General features: G+C 42.1%; 1 long non-coding RNA gene across 1 annotated transcript; it reads left to right on the forward strand.

Annotated features, from left to right (window-relative positions):
• Positions 1-1,609: 1,609 nt before the first annotated feature.
• Positions 1,610-24,716, forward strand: LOC143689799 (uncharacterized). The gene is made up of 4 exons (XR_013178917.1): positions 1,610-2,101; positions 18,662-18,782; positions 21,661-21,744; positions 24,200-24,716. It is a non-coding gene; the product is annotated as an uncharacterized LOC143689799 (long non-coding RNA).
• The last annotated feature ends 830 nt before the right edge of the window (positions 24,717-25,546 follow it).

Raw genomic sequence — 25,546 nt, forward strand, 5'->3', positions numbered from 1 at the left:
TCTGCTTTTTCTGTATACATCGTTGTGAAAAAACCTGATGAACAGTGGTTTTCTGATATCCAGGCTCTGGGAGGTGAACATTGATAAATGGCAGATCAAGAAGCTGAAGGGCAGAAATCAATACTTGCTGTTCCATTGTAGTGAATTATGAAAAACCTTGGGCAAGAGGAACAGGTGGTGTTTTGCAAATCACACTGTGTGAACTTTAGTTTTTTGTAAAATAAATTTCCTCATTCCTTATGGCTTTAAGTTTCTATTTTTGCCATATATATGTAACAGGCCAATTAAAATGGCGGCCGGTAATTCGACCTGTTAATATCTGAATATTTTTCTCTACTACCTAATTTCTATAATTTTTCTAATGACAACTGTTCTAGTTTGCTAGCTGCCAGAATGCAATATGCCAGAAATGGAGTGGCTTTTAAAAAGGGGAATTATTAAATTGCAAGTTTATACTTCTAAGACCAAGAAAATGTCCCAATTAAAACAAGTCTATAGAAACGTACAATCTAAGGCATCTAGGGAAAGATACCTTGGCTCAAGGAGGCTGATGAAGTTCAGGGTTTCTCTCTCAAGTGAGAAGGCACATGGCGAACATAGCGTCATCTGCTAGCTTCTCTCCTGGTTTCCTGTTTCATGAAGCTCCCCGGGAGGCATTTTCCTTCTTCATCTACAAAGGTCACTGGCTGGTGGACTGTCTGCTTCTTATGGCTCCGTCATTCTGCTCTGTTCTCTCAGAATCTCCAGCATTCTCCAAAATGTTTCCTTTTCTATAGGATTCCGGTAAACTAATCAAGACCCACCTGAATGGATGGAGACACATCTCCACCTGATGCAGCTTAACAATCACTTGATAATTTCTCAGGGAAATGATCTAATTATAGTTTCAAACATACAGTAATGAATAGGGATTAGAAGAAATGGCTGCCTATACAAAATGAGATTAGGATTAAAACATGGCTTTTCTAGGGTATATACATCCCTTCATACTGGCACAACAACTGACATTGTTTTGTTGAAGGATAGCTTTTCAGTCACAAGGTAGATGAAAATGAACTGAAATAAAATAAAACAAAAAGAAATAGCTGTGCTTAAAAAAAAAACCTTAAGAATTAAGTTTCAAGAGCAGTGACTTTCTCAGTGCCATTTGGCTCACAAATATACATTCCAGAGCCACTAAATTTGAAAATAAGAGGGATTTAAAAACAAAAATAAGAAGGATTTAAAAACAAAGCAAAACAGAAAAACTTCTTCCAAAGATGCTGGCAATAATTTTCACTATTTTTAAATTTCTGCCAAATAAGATATTTACATATACTAACTTGAATTTCACCCCTGAAAAAAACGATAAACAGCGTAACAGTCTTCAAGATAATTTTTGCTGTTTTTTGCAGTTGCTAATCTTTCGTGTTTATTGCTTTTCCTATCTTTTCCTTTCCTTCCTTCCTCCCCTACCTCCTCCCTTCCTTCCTTCGTTGGTTCGTTCCTTCCTCCCTTCCTTCCTTTAGTTCTTTTTACCTTTTCTTTCTCTTTCAGATAACCTTAGTAGCCTAGAATTTGAGCTAAGAATGCTGCAGTTAGTAAATTCTGTTGTATTGTTGCTGATTAGACTGATAATCAGAAAAAAATGTACTGGATATAATTGGATGAGATTTCTTGCACCTAGTCACAGATGCACAGGGTGCTTCTGCTGTTTCCACTACCTTCTAGGACACTCTGGGTTGGAGCCTCAAGAGTCCTCGCCACAGTGCCCCTACAGGTAGCGGCATTGCCCTCACAGACCGAGAGAGAGTTGGGGCTCCTGGCTCCGATCCCCTGCTTGCCTCCTGATGGATTGCAGCTGGAGCCGCTGGGCTCATTGATCTGCCCAAACCAACCTGTCAGGGGAGCTCAGGGGAAGTTCGTGGGCTTCAGGTTAGTCAGATTTAAGAACATTTACTTTGAAAGAAAGTTAATAGTAATTTAAAAAGGCATCCAGGAGAGCATTACAGCTCTCAGGGCTTGCAGGCAGAGAAACAACGTTTCCAACTACAATTTAAGGCCTGAAGATAAAGAAAACCGAAACCTCACTTAATTAACACCACGTGTAACTCCGTTGATGGTAAGTGTCTCAAGGGCTTGTTTTACGACTTTTGCTTCCGGTTGTTTTCCCAAAGCCAAATACTTTTTCTGATAACTCAGTGGTAGACACCCAGTCAACGTTCCTTGGACAAATTAAATAAATGAAAGGATAAAAGAATTCTTGCTTTGCGTTACGAAGGAGAAACAGGTTTTCATTGAAACATGAGGCATATACAGTATAAAAATGGGAGAAGAGAGGGATGCTGAGATTGCAAATACAGCAAATGCTGGAAAAGTTTTAAAAATGGATAAAGGAAGATTCTGTAAGTAATGCCAGGTGCTTGATAAAAAAAGGCCTAGATTGCTTTGAAGATTTTTTTGTGTCCATAGAAATGTGGACACAAAGTCACTTCTGAGGAGGCTGTAGACAGAAATAAGGAATGTGCCGTTCTAAACTGGAAGAAGGCAAACTTTGTTTAAATGTGGCAGAAATTTGGCAAATTGAGTCCTGATGTCAGATGGAAGGCAGAATTTGAAAGTGCTAAGTGGATATTTAGCTGAGACGATTTCCAAAAAAAAAGAGGAGAATTTCTTGGCAGGAAACATTGCTGAAGTCTGTTACGGGCTATTGAGAAAGTTTCATGCAATCTGTGAGTCATAATCACGATAGATTGTCAACAAGTTTGGAATGATTTCAGTGCGCCCCCTGGAGGACGGATATGGACCAGCTACTCACGGGCTCTCTTCCTTCCTTTTGATGTTATAATCTTGATTTTCTAGAAGGTTTTCCCCCTTCCCCTGGCTGCGTCTGTTTTCCGAAACAATTCTAATTTCTTTACAGACAATCTGTGTAGATTCCAGATGCCAGAGAAATCAAGAATAAAAAGGTCATGTGAATTCAGAGAGTGGCTTGGAGAGGATCTGGAAGAAGAAAACATTTTGTCAAGAGATAAGCAATGATTTCGGATATTGTTTTTTCCAGCCAGAAGGTACATAAGCACAGAAGATGCCATGTCAGTCTTGGATCAATAAGGCTTATTTTACAATAAGAAAAATGACGTATTTCCATCTTCTGAGTACCTCTTCACTGCTGGTTTGGGGCTCTCTGTGAAGTGGGGGAGATGCCAGCTGCTTACCGAGGGGCTTGTGGGGGCTACAAGACAAGAGTGCGCCCCAAAGGATGCTGACCATCGCCCAGTTAACAAATGAGGTTGGCATCCTTGTGCTAATGAGTGTCTGGTTCCAGTCTGTTATTTCACACTTTGACACTAGATGTCAGGGAAAGCCTTAGCGTTCTAATTTTCAACTCTCACACTTCAGCAGGAAGGAAGGTTCCCTGCAGAGACAAATCAGGTATTGAAAATTGGCAAATTTCCCACTGTAAGCCACTGAGGGCATGAGGGCTCTTATGCCAAAACATCACTACCCTGCTCACGCCCTATTAGACATAATCTTGATTCTGTTAAATCCCATTTACAGAAAGGGTTAGATGGAGGCCACTTCATAAAAATAGATTTTTTTTTGAAAAAATGAAAATCATCAATTTACCCCTTCAATTTTATTATAAAAGATATTCAATTTTACTCTAAAAAAAAGGATAGACGGTATAACATGTTCATGTTCTTATAATCCTTTTTATTAGTGAACTGAAGACTCGCCAAAGGAATGAAAAATTATAAGAAAATTTCATAGGATCATTCCAATACTCTTTACTAGGTCCTTCCGTTTTGCAAAAGTGGCATTTTGTTTTAAATGATATTAAGTAAAAATGTGGTTTTACTGCAGAATAACTAAATCTTGGATCTGCTTTAGTTATATTGTCAGATTCCCAAGGCTTTCAGCCCCTCAGCAGGCTCTCTCATGTAATAGAAACCATGTGCTTTTCCATTACTATGGATGGCACATTCCGAAATTTTTCTTTTCTTTTTTTCTGACCTGAAAGAAGGCAGTGTGAACCAACTGGAATCAGGTGGGACCGTGGTACCGACAAGCCAGGAAAGGACACGAGAAGGCAGTGTGAACCAAGTGGAATCAGGTGGGACCGTGGTACCGACAAGCCAGGAAAGGACACGAGAAGGCAGTGTGAACCAACTGGAATCAGGTGGGACCGTGGTACCGACAAGCCAGGAAAGGACACGAGAAGGCAGTGTGAACCAACTGGAATCAGGTGGGACCGTGGTACCGACAAGCCAGGAAAGGACACGAGAAGGCAGTGTGAACCAACTGGAATCAGGTGGGACCGTGGTACCGACAAGCCAGGAAAGGACACATGCATATTTTTTTTCTTTTTCCTGTTCCAAAGGGTCAAGGCCATCGTGCTCTCCACTGCCCTTCGGAAATAAGTCATCTGTAGAGGCCGGGGTTAAAAATAGCACCCCCCTTGCAGGGAGGGGCCCACAGCAGGAGCAAGTTCCTGCCAGACATGGTGGAGCAGCCCCGCCTGTGGAAAGAAGTTCCAGGAGTCCTCTTGGATTCTGAAGCCATTATATCATCATTAAAAATAGCATTGTTAATACCACAGGGGTGTGCCCTTCATTTATTTGTGAGCTGGATGTACAGGGGACACAAAAAAGGAGGAAACAGAGCTTCTCTAAAGGCTCACCATGGAGGTAGGAGGGAGATGTGCTAACAAATCATTCTCATGTTCATCATAGATATTTACAATGATTCCTGGTTGTCATGTGCAGCAACCTCTTGGGGCTTTCAGATAAAAATTGATGTGGGCAAACAATAAAGACAGTTTCATAGCATAACTCAGATTAGAGGATGATTCAGACAAGAATGAAAATAGGGAGGACTACCGTATGATTGATTGATGGATTGATGGATTTATAAAAGCACTCATATAGCATGAACCATGTGCCAGGCACCATGAAAGAATTTTGCAACTATTAATCCATTCTATCTTTAAAACAGCCCTTTTAAGTAGATACCAGTATTAGTTCCACTTTACAGATAAGTAAACTGAGATACAAAGAGGTTAAGTAACTGCCTAAAGATTCCTAGCTAGGGCTAGAATTACCAACCAACTACCTATGATAGTTCTCTTCTTCCCAGGAAAAGAGCATTAAGTAGTTAAAACTTTGGGGGTTTGGAGTCAGTCAGACCTGTGTTCCACTTTTTCTCTACCTCTTCATATCTGTGAATTCGGAACAACTTTTACTTCATCTGTCAGAGCCTTGCTTTTCTGATAAGGAGCAAGAGTAGTAATTTATCTGTAGAGCTGTTGGGAGAATAAAAGGCATTGCAATAAGATGTCATAAACCCAGATGTGAGTGCTAGCTTCTAAGATGGCCCCCAGTGACCATCACCTCCTGATGGTCATGTCATGTTGCAGTTCCCTGGCTCCCACGTTGAACAGGGCAGACTTAGGTAACCAGAGGTTGTTGCTGAAATATCGGCGCGTGACGTCCAAGGTTAGGTCATAAAGGACATAGCGGCTTCCTTCCTGCTGCTTCACTGATCACCCACTCCGGGGAAAGCCAGCCGGCATGCCATGAAAATCACCAAGCAGCTGAATGAGGTCTCCCCGTGGCAGAACGGTAGGCTCCTGTCAATAGCCGGCGCCAACCTGCCAGCACCTGAGTGAGCCCTTTTAGAAGCAGATCCTCCAGCCCAGAAAAGCCTTCAAATGACGGCAGCCCTGGCCAAGATCTTTTTTATTTTAATTTTAATTTTTATTGAGATATCTTCATATACATACAGTCATACATGGTGTACAATCAGGGGCTTACAACATTATTACATAGTTGTGTATTAGTCACCATGGTCATTTTTAGAACATTTGCATCATTCTAGAATAGGAAATGAAAAGAAAGAATTCATACACCCCATACCCCTTACCCTTTCCTCTCAAGGGCCACTGATATTTTAAGTACCCATTTTTTTTTTACCCCTTATTCCCCCCTATTATTTATTTACTTTTTTGTCTTTATTTTTTTACTCATCTATCCATACCCTGGATAAAAGGAACATCAGACACAAGGTTTTCACAATCACAAAGTCACATTGTAAAAGTTATATAGTTACACAGTCATTTTCCAGAATCAAGGCTACTGGACACAGCTCAGCAGTTTTAGGTACTTCCCTCCAGCCATTCCAATACACCATAAATTAAAAAGGGATATCTATATAATGCATATGAATAACCTCTAGGATAACCTCTCGACTCTGTTTGAAATCTCTCAGCCAGCTAAACTTGATTTTGTCTCATTTCTCTCTTCCCCCTTTTGGTTATGAAGGCTTTCTTAATCCCATGATGCCAGACCCAGCTCATACCAGGAGTCCTGTCCCACGTCGCCAGGGAGATTTACACCCCTGGGAGTCACGTCCCACGTAGTGGGGAGGGCAGTGAGTTCACCTGCCTGGCCAAGATTTGACTATAACCTCAGAAGAGAACCTGAATTAGAATTACCACTCATGCCACCTACAAACTCCTGACTCACTGAAATCGTGTGAAAGAATAAGTATTTATTGGTATTTTGAGCCACTGAGTTCGGGGTAGTTTGTTGTATAGCAATAGGTAACTAATATCTTTCTCTTAGCTGTTCCTTCTCCCATAGATCAAGCTAGACTCTTCTTGTCTCTTCTCTTTACAGTATCTTCACATTCTACTCTGGACCCAAGTTTAGTGAATTAAGTTTGTCCTGGAAGTGGACAAACTCATAGTTCATTTAATCTTTTCCCAACTCCTCCTCTCTGCTGCAAGCTGGAAACATCTTGCCTTCCTTATATGGTCTGTGAATCTTCATTGGCATTTAGCTGACCATGAGGCTTTACTGGATGTGAGCTCTAATGTCTCTTTGCAGCTACATTTGTACTGTAATATGGTATGGGTGGTGAAAAGCCTTTGTGATGTGGTGAGTGTCTGTCTCAAGATGAATTTCTAATGGTGAAAGGCAAGTGGTAGGGGCTGATAGGGTAGAGGAGAGCCCTACTGAATCACTCTTAGGAGTATCTACAATTAATCAGTATGGGCATCTATGTGTGCAAAATGTGGAATATAAAAGGGAATTGCATGGTAGTTTGAAACCCTGTAAAAGTGAAAGTGCTCAAAACTCCAGAACTTTTCAAGTGAGCACAGGCTGAGTTCCTACCTAGATTTTTGCCTCTTACAATTTAGACTTGGAGATTGTAAAGACCTGGGTTCTGTCCGCAGTGTTCAGTTTGCCACCATTCAACTCCCTGCATTTCTAGGATACCGAGACATGCTACCTTTGATGGACCTGAGCCTGTAGGGGCTCCCATTAATTGTGTCAAATGTGCTTGGTGGAAAGAGGCTGGAATTTGAAATCAGAGGGACCTGGACAGTATCTCCTTAAATCTGACAACCAGGACCCTACCCTGGGCCCTTAACTCTAGAGAGCTCTGCTCTGGTGTGGATTTTGAGGGGCCAACAAGACGTTCTTAACTAGAGCCCTAGCCCCTCCTAGACCACTTTTAGTGGTAATAGGTACCCTGGGATTTCCTGCCCAAAGAGACCCAAACATCCTTCTGAGATTCCTTCCCCAGGTTTATCCTTCCAAGGGCAGACCTCCCAGCATTTCCTCCTTGAGCAGCGACCTAAGGAAGACTGTAGGGGATGGGAGAGGTAGAACTTGGCCGTGAGGGTGTCTGCACACACTTATATGAAGTCCCTTGTGGTGGAGGATGGAGCAGAGTGAGAACCGAAATGTGGCATGGGAGCCTCTCCTTAAACTCTTGTCATGGGCCCCATCAATGTCAGGTATGAGCCTGGACTTAAGTTTGAATAATTTCCTATAGGTTGAAATAAAACCCAAAGTTCTTGTAATAGCCTACAAGGACCCTTTGCAGCCTGCCTCCCACCCACATCTCCCCTTCATCTCATTCCAATCGTCCCCTCACTCACTGCACCCAGTTCACTCAGGAGAGTGTCACGTTTATCCTCTCCTTCGGGTTTTGCACCTGCTGTTCTCTTCCTTCAGGCCTTTACTTGGCTGATTCATTCTTCTCGTTCACATTTCAAATCAACGCCACATTCTTAGAAAGGCTTTCACTGAACAACCAATTTAAATGAGCTCCTTTCCACCTTCGCCTTCCCTGTAATATTCCATGACACTACCACACTTTACCTGCATCGCAGTTGTCGTTATCTGAATTATTTCACTCGTGCTTGGTTCCTCGTTTATTGGCCCTCCCCCGCCCCATGTCACACATGCTTCGTAAGAGCAGGGGTGGTCTTGCCCTCTCAGTGTTTCCCGAGTGCCTGGGGGAGGGCCAGGAGCTGTAGAAGGCCACAGAGAAGAGCCTGGAGTCAGCGGAAACTGGAAGAACAGATGAAAGGAGAGGACATCATCATGGGATGGAAAAACCAAGGACCCTAAGGCTTGCACACAGGCAGGAACAGAATGCTACAGATTTGGGGGTCGGGAGAATAAACCTTGCTGGTATCTTGATTTTCAAAACCATGAACCAATTCATTCCCGTTGTTTAAACTAACCCATTGTGTGGTATTTGTCATAGTAGTGTGCACATTAAGGCAAAATAAGATTATGTATAGTCATTGTGTGGAATTCACAAACACATTAGCAAGATTAGTAAAGCACCTGGCACACATGCCTGGTATATAACTCAATCCATGTGAATTTCCATTTTCTCTAGCCCATATAGCCAATTCACCTCAAGTTTCCTAAAATTATATGAAGTCCACGTCTCTAGCCCAGGTCCGCTTACCCACCCTCTCCTCAGTCGGGTTCTGCTCTGACTTCTGGGTGCTCCTGTGGAATCTGCTTTTTTTCTGGACTCCATCTCTGTTGTTGGTGCAAGTCTTCCCCCTGGCGGCTGTATCCCATATGGCACATCGTGGAGAACGCACAGACCTTACGAAGGAGAGACCTGCTTATGGATCCTCCTGAAGTTATCTCAAGAGGAGACATCAGCCCAAATTTCAGATAAAAGTCTGGGACACAGAAATTATAGCCTCCATATGCAGCCAATCATGAAATCTTCATCTTCTCCATGGTCTCACTGCCTGGCCTCATTTGAAAAAATCAGCCTCAAATTGCTCTCCTTCCCTCATATTCTCCTTCTTCAAATAGAGAGTCATTTTCCTGAAGTCAAGATTTTCTCAGGCCACTACGCTGCTAAAAAAATTCCATGGCCCCCCCATTATATGAAGAATAGCATGTCAGTTTCAAAACCTGGGTTCAAGCTGCCTTTCAAGTTTCAGACTTCAACTCTTTCTCTAACCCTGCCTCCCCCCTCCCATGCTTATGCATAAGGCATCCCTGATCACACCTCAAAAAATATGCCTCTACTTTATCACCAACGTGTCTGCCTCTATGTCCTTCTCTCTATCTGAAAGGCTGTCCCCTCCTCTGCTTGCTGGTTGAATCTACCCAAGGCCAGCTCAAAGTCTCTGGCCCAGGAACTGTCCCTCATCCCCATAGCCTTCTTGAAATTCATTGCTTCCAGGTACTATTGTTTATATTTCCACAAGCATAATTATATAATGCCCTATAATAGGTTATTTATTTTTTTTATAGACTTCTCTTTGCTAGGGTCTTAAGTTCCTCTGGGGCAGAAATATTGTTTTATTTACTTTAACACAGTGTCACATGCATAGCAGGTCAATTATATTCATTGATGGGGAAAGGAATATAAGTGCTGAGGCTGAATCTGTGTTTTCTGGAGCTCAGTCTGGCTGGTCTGAGAAATTAAGAGGCCACATATAGTGATGTTGGGACAGAAGCTTTGAAATTGGAACTGTCCTGGGCAATCTGGGATATGTAGATACTCTAAATGGAAAGTAGAGTGTCCACTGAAATTCTGTGAGCCTTAGTTTCCTTAAGGAAATGATGGCACAATAATTTTTGAATTTCCTTCTTTATATCAAAACAACTAAACTTAAGATCTTAAGATAATATCTTATGTATCCTGGTGTGCAAAGATAAAAGGCAAAGTGTAAAAGTTGATATTATCAGAATATTAACCACATGTGCACGGGAAATCGTATTCCTGCAAACAGCTTCCTACCTTCAAATGATTTGTACATTCCTTTGATTTGTGTGCCAAGATGACTGTATATTACAAGAGGTTGAGACTAACAAGACCAATGCTACGTTATAAACTCTTACCTAATTATTGAAACAGAGGATGCAGTAATATCCAGTGGGCACAACATATTCTGAAGTTTCATAAACCATTTACATAAATTCGTCTTTTTCTAAAGTCACTTTGCTATGTCTCTTTATGATCTTTTGTCTCAGTTTTCTCATCCAAAATTTGAAAATAATATCCTATTTCCAATGTTACAAAATAATTGGAGTCTGGTGGGTTTGGGACAGATTTCTGCATTCCCTGGGATTTCGGAATAATTCCCAGGCCAAGGTTGGATCTCAAGTACTTTGAAGACCAATTAACTGGGGTTTCTCCTTCATTGTCCAGCACAGTGCATTTGGCACTGATCTCTCAGAGACCTTGAAATGTCATCTTTGGGCCAAGGCTTAGAGGTTCTTTGAGGGCACCAGCTAGAACTTGGCATTCTCAAGTTCTACCACCAGGCGAAAGTGCTCCTTCATATCCACCATGGGTCAAATCTTTCACACTCATGTAAGTTTGAAGATTTATTTCAATAGTCCTAGCCACTCCTCAGAAGACACTGAATAATTAATATCATGTTCTTGGTAAACATCAGCCTCTCTGTATGGATCTAAAAATTTGACTACCCACTCATGAGAATAAAGCCAAATCCTGTATCAATGGCATTGGGGGTCTACGCTGGCAAACACGTCATATCTCACTACATTCTCCTCCCAGCCCCATCAGGTCTGTGAAATAAACAGTCAGTTCTATGGCCTATGGTTATTTTGCTTTATTTGAAAGTCTCTTTCAATCAGAATGTCAACCAGGACTACTAACAGTCGTGGAGAAATTCGGGTACCGACTCCTGAACTACGTTCAACTGCTTGCATGACCTCCCTCAAGTTCAAGAAAAGAGCTGCCCATCAGGGCACTTGCTGGCATGAGCTAACTAAATGCAGAGCTATAGAAACACACTTAAGAGATGAGGCTGTGAATGCTGGTGCTGGTGTCCTCTGTTCTAAGAGCAAATGATGTCTTCCGTGATATAGATGCAGTCTTGGCCAAATGTATATTCATCGGTCTGCTCCTCCCATCCCTGTTCCTGGGCAATAATGGGCACTGCTCTTCAACCAGCTGTGCGAAGGGAGAGAGGTCAAGAAAACATTTGCAGCTTAGAGTAACAGGCTGTAAGATGCATCCAATCTTAAGCAATCCTAAATCCCTGGGTATAAACTACATGAGTGGAATTTGTAACCAGCAAAGACATTCTTTATGATGAGTTAATTTGTATATGAGATTGAGCTTTGTGAACGAGTGACAGAGAGGGAGAGAGAGAAAGAGGAATGGAGGGTGTGAGCAGAAAGTGGGGAAGACAATGAGTGTAATGAATGAGAATGAATGATGGCAGGTAGAGATAAAGGAAAAGCAATATGCAACAGAGAAGGGAGAGAAATGAATTTACCAGAGTAGGAGATTAAACAGGAATTTTGAGGGGATGGCTGTAAATAGAAAGAAGAAATGAATAACCGGAAGGAAAAAGCGGAAAAGAAAAAGGGAAATACTGCAAAGGACTAAGGAGGAAACATGAGATGTGCATCTGGAATGTAAAGGAATTATTTTTACCTCCCAAGCTTTCAACTTATAATATATTCTGCTGATGACAGCCTAATTCCCAATTAAGATATGCTAATAAGACTGACCATATACCATAGACTCACCAAGCCTGATAAGCAGTTTATTTTCTTCCTGGGTTGGGGGTGGGCAGTTATCTTGCCTTTTCATACCTAAATTTCTCATTGGCATTCCTCCTCCAGACACAAAATGACCACATATTGTTCTAACTAATGTCTGTTTTAGCCTAATACACTTTCATCTCTACTGAGATGAACTACTAATTGCTCACATAAATGCCACATTCCGCCAACTGCTTTCAGGTAACTTGATCAGAAATAATATTCACATGGATCTTTTTATTAATGGAGAAAAATTGATTTCATTCTGGTCTCTTTATCTGTGGCTAAATATAATTATTTTACAGTATGTAAACAATCTTAGGAAGCTGCAAATATGCTTTAGCGGTAACACTGATAGAAAAGGGGAAGCTTGTGTCACAGAGTTAATTTGCTGATCTGGAAAAAATAGACCATGGATGTAAGCCTCATTTTAGTGATGGAGTGAAAATATGGATTGCCTTCAAAGGATGTTGGAAAGAATATCAGGAAATGGCAAGAAGCCCTAACATATATAGTTACCAATTACTGAGCACCCAGGCATTGTGAAAGACACTGGGCATGTATTAATATGTTTCACAGGAGAACCCATCCTGTCCACGTGCAGATTTCTCCAGTGAGAGTCCTTGTCCCATGCAAGAGCTCCAGGGTACTTCCTAAGTGCTTCTGGAGATGCTTCCAGGAAATGCTTATATTCTTCTAATGTCACCATCAAGCTCTTGCTTTAGGATTCCCTCAGATTTCCTCTGTTGGGCTCATTTTTACTTCCCATGGCACACCAAAATTTCTAGTCCATTCCACACCAAAATGTCATTTGCAGAACATCCATTTATTTCTCCAACCAATCAAGCACAATGAAAGAGATAGTAAGTACTAATGATTAAGATTATGAGCTCTGCAGTCAAACTCCATGAGTACATGACCCACTAAAGATATATGAATTGCATCTTGAAAAATACTACTTGTAAGTAATCTTTGATTCCTCTTTATCTTTAACTCCCAAATCTAATCTGTCATTAAGTAATGGATTTATTTTCAAAATGTCTCACAAATTCAGTCTCTGTTTTCTATTTTCTCTCTGACTCTTTCAAATGTCATCCTCATTGTGAAGTCTTGCCAGGATTCCTCAGCTAGAAGCAATCTCACCCTACTCTAAACAATCCTATTTCCTTGAATGTATTTTGAAACACCTGGATCTTGTGTCCACCCTCATGGCCATAGGACCGACTACTGCTGATTGACTTTAGGGCCTCAATTCATTGCCTATCACTGACTGAACCATTCATTGTGAAAAATTCAAGTCGAGGCTCACCCTTAGAGCTGGGAGTGGGAACCAGTCAACCTAAACACCTCTCAGCAATGGGGGAAAGGGGTTGGAATGAATGTTGAGAGGACATTGAGGGGTAACCACAATGCCCACTATAAGAATTTAGAGGATATCTATCAAAAATGATTACCTTCAAAACTGACTTTGCACTCAACTTGCACAAGCTCAGCTGGCCACTATAGAAAGGCAATGAAATAACACAGATGTCCTTCAGCCCCCACTACCAACTCCTCACTCCATCGAGTTAAATCTTTTGGTCTAAAATATACCACTCGTCTTCTATAAAAAGCATAAAAAGGATATACTGACACATGGTTGCTTTGAATTGAATCAAGAAATGAATGAACGAGCCAATGGTTAAAATTCTGCACAAACTGAATTAAGCACCACATAGAAATGGGAATGGTCCAAGAGCGCTATCATCCATATTTAAAAGCCCCCTTAGGGAGAAAGGTGGAGGTGCAACCAGAGAACTCTAAAGCACTGCTGGAGATTGTTTAGGTTACAGTTGCAGAACTGTAACCTCCCCCCAGTTCCGACATGACTCCCCCCAGAGGAGGTCATGTCGGTAACGTATAGGTACCTTCCAGTTTTCAAAACCATTTCCTGTAAGAGCACTGCAAGCCACAGAGGGACTGTGACTTCAAATCCTTGTTGGCATGAGTCATTCACACGTTCTCACGCTTGCTGTCTCTTCAGTACCCACTGCATCTTCCTGTCCACGAAAGAGAGAGAAACTGCCCTATCCTATCCTCAGACCCTAGGGTCAGCTCCTGTGGCCAGTGTTCAGGCTCCCTTGAAGCTCATCAGGGAAGTTCATTGTCAGTCACTGACGTTCAGGCAGCTCCCAGCGGGGAGGTGGACAACAGCACACGCTGAGACACAGTGACCGCAGCTCTCTACTGTCTGGAACTTAGCATGCCCAGGCAGGGAAGGGCAAATTAAATGAGCGTCCCAAGCTCTGAACAGGCCTAGTTCAGCCCTGATGGGAGGACTCAAGGATGGGACACTGGTTGGAGAAGTGAGAGGCAGCCCGGTCAACAGACTCAGATTTCATCCATTCTGTCCAAGTAAACCTGAATGTCCTCCTGACATCAAATTCCCATGTAAGCCTGTCCCACCGACCCTCATGCTTGTGCCACAGATGCTCCTCCATTTTATTTATTTATTTATTTATTTTTGTCTTTGATGGTCATTTTAATCAGAATGAACTTGGAGAAAGTACTATGCAGGACTGAGGGGCACATGGATGGTGGAGGGCACTCACTATTAACTACCAGTGTAATGAGAAGGGCATCGGTCCCTAAGTCTCTCCTTCAGTCCAAGAGAGGGAAATATCCATTACTTCCTCTTCTTTTTGATCAAAAAGTTCAAAGACTCTGACATAACCTGGGAGGATTAACACTTCAACACAGGTCTGTTATCAACCACTGGTCCATTAACAGAGATTAATTTTTGCAGATTAGCCTGTCTTTTCGACACTTCAGCAGGTTGATGCTTAATGCACAGTATCTCTTTTCATTGTCATAACAATCTTATGTTGCAGATCTTATTTCACAGATAAGAAAACTGAGGTCTGAAAAGAACGTAACTTTGTTCATTCATCCATCTACCTCTTGGTTCATTCAGTTGACACATTTATTAGCTGTCCACCGTGTAACAGATATTGTGGCAGAAGCAGGGATACAGAGATGAGATAAGGCCCCTGACCCCGAATAACCCCCAGTCAAGTAGGACAGAGCGATAGAACAGAGCGATATGACTATACTCTGGCAATCATAATTCAAAGTTGTCAAGCTAGTTAATGGATGAACTGGGACCACAGCTCAGGTCTCCTTGGCTCCAGTCTAATATATATTTTTCATTACCTCAAACTGTCTCTTTCATTGTAGAAACTGATTTCCTGATGTGTGAAATATAGCTAATATGTAAGATGGGCATAGCTAATAAAAATGATTACAGCTCACCTCTCATGGAAGAATCTTTTAAACAGCATTAATGAATCATAGGAGTTAAAAAAAATAATCGGGAACACTTTTCAAACTATCCTGTAAAATTGTCCCTGACCATTTCCTGCTCCTAACTGGTCAGTGATGCCTCCTCCAATAGCAGTGGACATCTGAAGTCTAAAGAATCATGGTGAATTCTGTGGTTCTTAATTTTGAATCATATCAAAATTCTTCCTTTCGCAGAGTATGTTCTTATCCTGGCCAAGCTAATTTGCATGGCCTTTGCTCATCTGCTTGGCTGTCCAACTCCATTAGAGGGGTGCGTGAGAAGAAGGCTCAACATGTCACCTGCTCACAGAGCTCTGGAGAGCAGTCAGGGGCAATGCCACCCCAATGGGCAGACGAAAGGAATTCACAGTCACTGATGATGACGCCGCGAGAGGCAGGCACGACCTTAGAAATCATTCAAACCAGTCCTTGCGATTGACCCAAAGGGAAGTGGGGAGCTAGGGCAATGGGGTGAGTTGTTGAAAGTTGCACAGCAGATGAGTGTCTGAGCCAAGACCAGACTGGCTCCAAATCTCCTAATGCCAATCCTTGATCCCGAGGCTGCCTTAGCAGGGAGAAAACAAACTATGTTCATTTGGCCAGATATTTTGAGAAGAGATCCAATCCAGCAATAATAAAATGAAGCTGTAGGATTTTAGGAATTTGATTACAGTTATTTCTGGAAAATCATTGAATCCTATACATCCTTTTATGTCCATAGGATCTTTTACTCCTTAAAGCACATATTCTTAATATTGTCTTGGAGAGGGAGCAGGTTGTGGGTCTCTTGAAGAATCTGATATAAGGTGTGCCCTTTTCCCCAAATGAAACTACATAATTCACAATTTTATGAACATTTTCAGGGGCTGCATGAACTTACAGAATCTCATTTGTGGTACAAGTACAGCATTCAGACAGCATTTAGACAGCTCCAAAGAAACTCATAGCTCAGAAAAGTTGACAAAATATGATCATGATCAACTTTAGCTGCCTCTAGGGGTCTCATGACAGCGGGCCTTGCCACTCCCCAAGGGAACCGATGTTCTAATTGTGGCCAAAAGAAGAATATGACATCTAGGAGCACAAGTTGTTTCCTGACATTAGGAGGCTGTGCATACCTCTGCCAAGGTGGGAGATAAACTTGTGCTTATTCCAACTCATAAATCTTGCAACTGGTTCTGGAGATTTATTATTTTGGGGAAACATAAGCAGTTTATGCACTTTCAAAAGCACTGGGAGAGTCAGAAAGACTAAAAAGATCAGATCTCTGGAGTCTATTTTTTGGAAGCAAAGCATGGAGTCACTGGGTCAACCAAAAAGATGGAGTTCCAGAACCAGGATTAAATCAATTGATCTGAACAACATATACCTTCCCAGATGCGCCTTGTTGCTTTGTACCTCTGTGCTTTGCAGGGGCTGCTCCCTCTGCCTGGGATATCCCTACTCACATTGTTTGCCTGGGAATTTCTTCAAGGCCCTGCTGAAGCATCTTGGCCCTACCAAACTCTTTCTCTGATCTACTAAGCTCTTCTGATCTACTATTGGACTCAGTAGATTCTTATATTTTAATGCTTATTCCACAGTTCTGCAATGATTCGATCATGTCTGTCATCTCTGCTAGACAGTGGGCCTTCTGAGAACAGCGACTGTGGGGTCTCTTGGAGATGATATTACAAGGCCCCCACCCAATGCTTTGCATAGAGTGTTGCTCAACGTAATTTGTGGAATTAATGGACGGATTCAGGAACTAGGAATAATAGTGGCTTTAAGCTATTTAATTTCCCAGTAATGATCCCCTCCCCCCGCATGCATAGTCATTGTATAAGCCATGCTTCAGAGCTAATGGATTTAACTGGTCACTCTGTCCTAAGCATGCATGTACACAAACATCCGTATTCATTATGCCGACCTTGGAAAGATTTGCCAAGGTCATTAGAGTGTGTTAATGATTAGCCCTTGCTTGCCTTTCTCAAGATAGAATGGAGCAGAGAGAAGACCCCAGGTCTATAGCTTCAGACAGATGTGCCTTTGACCCATGTGACGTCTCTTTGTCACTTATCTGAACTTGGGCATAATTCTTACATTCTCAAAACATTGCTTTTTAAAAATTAATCTATCATATGAGAATAATAAGATTAATACCTGTGCATAGGGTTGCCTGAAAAATTTAAATGTACAGTATATAGTAAGTCCTTAGTAAAAGTTGGTTCTCTTCTTTTATCCAGGTTTGATTAAAGTCTAGTATATAGCATATTAAGAAATGAAAGTAAATAAGACCACATCAGTGAGTCCCAAAGATATTCTTAGAGTCTTTTGATGTCTTGGCTTCCTTTTTATCTTCTTTTATGTTTTGATCAAAAGGGAGAGTGTAGACTGTCTAGGAGATGGTTCCATAAGACAGAACAGAAAAGATGGCTGGTGTGTACATGTGCATCATTCTGTTCTTTCTTGAAATTGGCCATTATTAATCTATTTTGGGCACATTTGAGAATCTGAAGAAAGTTAAGAAATCTTTCCCCAGAAAAATGGATATACCCATGATACTTGCATATAGTATCAGAGAATTCATGGACTCTATAGACTCTAGTTTCAGAACCCTGAGTATCATCTGCTGTTTGTCTCTCTTGCCTCCCCTGTCCTCTCTCTCCCTCTCTCTCTATCTGTATTTCCCAATCTCTCTGTCTGTCTATACAGCCCTCTACTTAACTTACTTAATGTGTTTGGGATGAGAACTGCAACTGGGAAGGTGGATGGATTGATGGAAAAGTAGAGGACATGAAAGAACTGTGGGGTCCAAATGGTTCCTTCATGTAGCCCAGGAAGTTCTCTTGGAGATGCTGATCCATTATTAGGCACAATATCAAAATTATTGAACTCATGGGCTCTGAAGCCAGACTGCCTGGATTCAAATCCTGGCTTGTGCGATCTTGGGCATTTAACTCTAACATATCTTAGTTTCCATGTCTAAAATGGGGATAACAATAGTACCACCATGTTGAATTATTGTCATGATTTAAAAAGCTAAGACATTTAAAGATTTTAGAATAGTATATTTTAGTAGGTATGCAGCAATTGTTAACTGCTACTTGCTACTATTATTGAGTTTGAGAAACCAGCAAGAACAACTGCTTAGATTCAAAGCATTACATATCACAGACCATAAATGCAACACTGCTAAGGGGCAAACTGCAACTGGAAATCCCCCTTTCAGAAAAGAACAACATTCCCTAGGTTACTTACTCTTAAATATGAGTTGTACACTAACAGGATAGCTAGGGTACCATCCTGGATATTTTTCCTGGGACTGGGCAAAAAATGGAATCTATTGGCCATACAATATTTTTCTAAAATAACAAGATATAGTTCCTTTGAGGGAAGAATCCAGGTTCACTTCTAGACATTACTAAGAAGATTTATGTACTTTTGTCTCATTTACTTTGAAAGGAACTCTAGATTGGCTTAAAAAATTTTAATATAAATATATATTTTTATTTTTATACAAGGCAAAAAGGAACACCATTGCATCACATGAAGCTGACACTTTCCAATGAGAGGTTGCATCAAAGAAGAAATAACATAAAAAAATGACATGTAAATGTGCAGTCATCTCTTCACATTTTGAAGGTAAAAGTCTGCCTAAAGTCTAATTTATTTCCCCAATTTATTGTTTTTGTTTACGTTTGGCCCGTCATAGTTCTCTTAAAATGTTTGTCTTCTTGTTTTTAGAAAAGAAAAACTATTGCAGAGTTGCCACAGAGTTACCCATTTAATGTTGTGTTATAAGGTGGGGAGGACACGCCCAGGCCAGCTCTCATCACCCCCGAATCCCTCTGGAAAGGGAGGTGCAGTTAAGTCTGTGACCAGCAGGTGGCGCTGCCTGTCAAACATGGAAGAGGAGAGCATGTGGAGGCAGTGGGCGCTGTGTTGTAGTAGCAGAGTCCCAGAGACAGAAAGAAGAGGATGAGGTGGGGGGTGGGGGTGGGGGTGAGGAGGAAAGGGGGAGAGAGGGTAGAGCAGTGGCAGTGGTCAGAAGTACTAAAGATTCCAGAGGTATGAATTGTCAATTGAAGGAATCATAACTTAACTGTAATTGTAATTAAGATGGGGAGAAAATACCTCTTTTAAGTCTAAGTACATTCAAACACACCTGAGAAAATCAAGAAACCTATGAGCTGGGTCTCCTAGTAGCCTATGTGCATGAGAATTGAGGACCCTCCTGGGATGAACTCATCCTAAGGGAAGAAGGAACTCATTCTGAACTTGACTTTGTAACAGTTTGGTTCTGGGTTGCTAAGTGCTAATTGTTACAATGGCGTGGAAGTAGCTCCTCCTGGGTACAATATGCATCCAGTATATAGAGAGGGATCTTTGTACAAATTGGAAGAGATATTTTACAAAAAAATTCAACAAAGCATCGACGTACATGCCGCACAGCCTTGGGATTCTTCTAGCAGAGTGTAACCTAAAGGACCTGCCCGGAGCAGGTCACAAGCGATGGCTGACCAGTGCTGTGGCCGGGGCAGTGGGGACGGGGCAGCTCACAATGATGCTAATCTTCATGTACCCAGGACTTATTTTCGGCCAGGTTCTGTGCTGAGTGCTTTACATAAGTCATCTCACGTAGGCTTCAAAACACACTTAGGAAGTAGTTCTATTTCAGTCCCATTTTACAGAGGAGGAAACGGAAGCTTCCTTGTAGACAGAGCCATGGAGTTGCAGGGCCTGGGCTTGAAGCCCGATGGGTCTGGACCCTGAGCACCTGGCTGGTCCTTGCCCTTATGCTGATTTAAACACTTTGGGGGACACAGAAGTTGCCCACATTAAATGCTCAGCGGGCCAGATGAGACTGTGAGGGAGCACACAAAGCAGGTGGTACCACTGAGGACTGCATGCTGTTTCTGGACCTGAGCCAACACTTGCAGGTTTGGATTTAGGAGAGGAATCGGGCATTTCAGGCAGAAGGTTTTTTATGTGTTGAATTTTGTCCCTCCAAAAGAAATGCTCATGTCCTAACCCAGGGTTCTGGGGTTGCTACCTTGTTTAGAAATAGGGTCTTTGAAGATGTTATTAATTAAGATGAGGCCAAACTGGATTAGGGTGAGCCGAATCCTTTACAAGTGGTGTCCCTAGAAGAAGGGGAAAATTTGGACAGAAGCACAAGGGGAGAGAACCCTGTGTGAAGATGGGAATGAGAAAGTAGGCTACGTGGAGACAGAGACAGATGCATCTACAAGCCAGGGAATGCAAGCTTCGCTGGCAAAGAGCAGAAACTAGAGGAAGCAAGGAAGGAGCTCTCTCTATGGGTTTCAGATAAAGTTTGGTTCTGCTAACTCCTTGATTTTGGACCTGGCTTTCAGAACTGTGAGACAACAAATTGCTGTTCTTTTAAGCCATTCAGTTTGTGGGGCTTTGTCACACAGGCCTAGCATACTAGTATAAGCCTAGAAGGAAGAAAAGGAGTGAAAGCAGGAGAGAGCAAAGTGTGTTCAGGGGTAGTGAGAGGCCAGTCTATCGGGTGGAGGGGACAGTGGCCTGCAGCCTCTGTAGGAAAGGTGGGGCTGCAGGTGACAGGCTGGAATGATGTAGCATCAACGATGGCACATGTGGGCACAGTGGGTGGTCTGCAGACACACCTGCCAGACTGGGAGTTCTTGGTGCTGATCAGAGAGAATGGATTGTTTCTGGGTTTTGGCCAGCTTGGCATGAAGATGGCATCAGGATGAAATTTTCTTTATTCTCTGAAGAAGTTTGCTCAGAAAATAGCTTTATTGTCAGTTCTCAATTATCTGTGAGGAATAAGGTTAATTGAAATCTACAAATTTCAATAGCTAATAGCTTTGCCTTCTTTTGCAACCCATCTTTTACCACAACTTCCAGAAAACAGCAAAATTGACTAATCAGATTTTCACGTTTACTCCTTCATGTCCTCTGTCTGAAGTGCTAATAAGCAGTGAAATGGCCCAAATGTGGACAGCAGGAGGGAGAGGCAGGGAAAGCAGAAGTCTAGATGGTTCTCAACCTAGGTATTAACCCAGACCTGTGTTGTGGTATGATTGTGCCAGTACCACTGGGGCTGGCTGCTGGCTGGGAACCCGGTGGTGAGGGCAGGGTGTGACCAGGAAGTACAGAACAATAATAGCTGCAGCTGCCGGAAGTCCAGGGGCTCAAGGGCAAGCCCCAAAATGTACATGTCCTAAGAAGTTTGACAAGATATTCTGTTAGGGAGGCATAAATGGAAAACATAGTTATAAAATTGGGGTGAGCTGAACTGAGCACCAGCTAAAGGGGTAAAGGGATTCTGTGAACAACATAATACCCCTCATCATTCCTTTTCCCTTCCATTCCCCTGGATATGGCCTTATATAAATATTTAAATATTGATATATAAATATTTGTTGAATAGCTGAATATCTGTGACGTAACGCACGCCCTTGTGTCTTAGAACATGCTGTGATTACATAAAATTGGAATTGAAATTCTTTCTCATCCCCATTTTTGCCAGGTAGGATCTCTCATTGATGTAAGGATGCCTGACCTCGGGAAAGACATTTACACCTAAGAAAAAAATGCCCCAATTCAAAATCTGGTATGTAATGTCAACAGTGCCCCTCCTTTCTTTTATTAACAGGGATATGGGTTTTGGCTAAATAAGGAGATCTGAAAGTGAGGGGCACCTGGGAGTAGGAGGGCAAGTGCTTCCGTCTTTCTTTGTGGTAGGAGCTTACCACAGACCAGAGGCAGATGCCTCAGGGTATGAAAAATAGCCCTATGACTAGGAGAGATTGGGAAAGATGAGGAGAAAGGCAGTGGATGGATGGGGTTGCTGCAGTTGCAGCCTCTGCTCAAATCTTTGTCTACTGTTTTGTCTATGGGAGCAGACTTCCAGCCACCAAGAGACATGAGGCGACTGTCAATGAAACGAGGGAGGCCAAAGCTGCCACAGCAGGTGCAGAGAGAGAAGAAGGGGCTGTGGCAGGTCACTTTTTCTCTGCTAGCACATTGCCCTTTTTCCTGGCCTGCAGCTTCTCCCTTTAGACAGCCCAGCCTCTTACAAGCCCAGGAGCCCAGGAGAAATGCACCCGTCATTGCTGTTCAATAGCATATCAGACATGAGCATACCTGAGCAAAACCGTCAGGTTCCTGACAGTTGGTGGCGGTGAGGCTTCAAGAGCTGATTGTCTGGGGTTACATATCATGGCACATCCAAGCCCAGGAAAGGGGGCTAACGCTCTTAGAGAGGGTCTGAGGACAAATACCCAAGAACACTCTTCCCATAATCTTGGTATCATCCTTTCCACTTATTATGAGATGGTGGGTAACTATGATGATGGTGAGAGGTAGAGTCAGGCAGGGAATTTGGAAGCTGTTATGTTAAACATGGAGAGAACATTGCTCTATGTGCTTTTTTTTTGTTGTTGTTGTGATCTTTTTAAAAAAATATTTGTATTGAGAAATCTCCGCACACGTACAGTCATATAGTCCAACCATTTCATACAATCATTGGCTCACAGTATCATCACATAGTTGTGTATTCTTCATCATGATCATTTTTAGAATCTTTATGTGCCTTTGGCAAAGTTTACTCCTGTGAGAACTCTTGAGTTATTGTGCTGCCTATTCTCATCCTGAAGCCAAAGAAACCCCTTGGGATTCTTTAAATTGAACTCATCTCTGACTGTGACCCTGGGGACTCCAGGGAGACCCAAACTTTGAGTCATTGAGTAGGAAAACCCAAGCATTGCCGCAACTTTCCTGGAAAAGCTGAACTTGAAGATGGGAGGATGGAAAACCCTTATTTCCTGGGTTGTCATGACCCTTGTGTTTGTTTTCTGCTCCATGGGGGTGAGGTGTATTACTTTGCCACTAATGACACAGACTTGGAAAAGTCACTTCACTGACATCATTGGGAAAATGAAGGGGTTGTATAGGTAATGTCAAAGGTATGTTTCACCTCTAATAGACTATTATTCTAAGTCTCTGGACAAACAACTTACGTCTTGACTCTTTTTCCTTATCTACAAATGGGGAGAATAATACTCACCTTTACCTTCTAATCTATGAAGGCATTTAAAGCTTTGAGGAGGAAAAAGCATTATTTAAACCCAGGGTAGAATTACAATTATATTTATTTGTTCTCTCCTAGCCATTCATCATTGCTATTCTCTGCAATTGTGCCCTGGGGTGAATTACATGAAAAAACAGTCATGCTGGACAAGTTTCTTGGGTGATTGAGTGTTCCGATTGTGCTGGTGGAAAAGACCCTGAAAGTCTTTTTAGTTATTTTGTGAGGTCATTGTAAAACTAGCCATTTTTTTAACATGCAAGCCAAAATTGGAATACATGACCACCTCTAGAATATAAGAGTTGTGGTTATTTGGCCTTGATGGGTTTTCTTGCCCTGGGATTTCTGTTGGTTTTGCTTTGACCATTTTCAGCCTGGGAAGCCACAGCATGAATCCTCTTTGGCTCCCAGCAAGACCCTCATAATGCCTGAAACTCTGAAGCTACCTGGGGTTCAGAGAATAACCAGGGTCCCTGTTGCCTAGAAAATTGGCACAGCCCAGTGCACAGAAATAAAGGCATACCTCACCTAGCTAAACACACACACACACACACACATACACACACACACATACACACACACACAGACTTATAATTGCTTTTGTGTTTTCCCATTGTAGCCACCAGAGGCCTCCCATATTGTGACCGATTTCAGTGTCAGTGGAAATCTACTGGGAATTAACAAATCATTTCAAAATGTAGAATGCCTACCAAAGTTCAAGCCTGTTACCTTGTTCATTCAACATCACTATTCATGCAAAATGTCATGCAAATCAGCCCTTATTTACTGAGTACTTTGCTTCAATAACCAAAAAAAAAAAAAGCTAAGAAAAAAAATTGCTTATGTTTAGCTGTCTATTTTTCCAAAAATAGGGCAGCAATTAAAATAGTGCCACAAAATGTGACTGATGATATCAGTGCAGGAAAAGAACAGCATTTCAGGGCTTGGTGCTCAGGGTTGAGTGTCTGTCTCTCACCAGGGACTCGACAGGGGAGTCAGAAGACAAGTCCTGCAGTCTGAAAGCACCAGGACCACGGGCAATGCTGACGTCACGAGGCCACAGAATGATGAAAGCACGCTTCGTTGTGAATGATCATGAGAACTTCCCAACAAGGGACCCCAGACATCCTTTGGGAACCTGATTTCACCTCTCTTGAATCTGTTTTTTCTTCTATACAATGAGGGGTTTGGACTACGTGAGTCCTAAGTCCTTAAGATTCTGTGATTGTTTTCTAGGCTATTTGGACAGGCGGCACACACTTACCTGTCTGGAAGAAATTCCCCCAGCAAAAGTCAGAAGTGGGTGCAGCTGTGTGGGGCTGTGGGGTGAGGCTCCAGGTCTTAGGTGACAGTGTCGATCCTGCTGTGTGGATGTTCTCAGAGAGGAGCGAGGGATTCACAGGCTTGGAAGTCAGACCAACCCAGCTCAGCCATTCACTAGTTGAAAATCTCAGACAAGTTATTTAAATTTCCTGGGCCTGTTTCCTCACCTGTAAATTAAGCATAACTGTACTTACTTTGTAGAGTTTTAGTGAAAACTAAATGATATGATATAATGTATATAAAATATTTAGCGTATAGTAGGGATTCAATAGCAGTAATAAAAATCTTTATCATGGGACTTACAATAGCATTTAAGTTTCAATTTGTCTCTTGTTTTTTCTGAGTTAATACTCTTTGCTCCTGTGTGTGACTTGATATTTACAGGATCTTTGGGACCCAGAGAGGAGTTTCCTAGATTCTTAGAGTTGATGGGAACTTGGAGCTCTATATACTTATTTGCTTGGTCCTGGCCTCTCATGTTCTCTTATTGACCAAAGAGGACTCAGACAAGGAAGTCAACCTGAGAGGTGGGGCCTAAGTCACCATCATCCCATGAGTTACCTTCATCCAACTGGCAGAGATTATCTCCAAACAGATCACTGCAGGCATCAGAAAGAGCAGTACTCTGTTGAGAGTTTATGGCAGAGGTTGATCTTTCTCTAACCTATCCTGGCCACTCTGAGTCTTCATCAGCTGGGACTCTCCCTTTCCTCTGAGATCCCCTGGATCTCGGCTGGACTTTCAAGGAGTGGACAATCCTAGAGAGAAGGCAGACCCAGGTATTGTCTGACATCACACTTAGCAAGGGAATGAACCAGGGTGAATAAGATAAATTATATCCCCTTTCCTACAGAAAAAGAGAATAGGCTAAAGATATAGTAAATGGAAAAATGTTAAGCAGATGCTGAAGGAGGAACATTTGATATCTTAAGATTTGTGTCGCGGGAGGACATTTTATGATAAAGTAGGGCAGCTCTTATAATGGGGCACTTGGAAAGTCCTC

Source organism: Tamandua tetradactyla, chromosome 7 (genome assembly GCF_023851605.1).
Source record: "Tamandua tetradactyla isolate mTamTet1 chromosome 7, mTamTet1.pri, whole genome shotgun sequence".
NCBI lineage: Eukaryota > Metazoa > Chordata > Mammalia > Pilosa > Myrmecophagidae > Tamandua > Tamandua tetradactyla.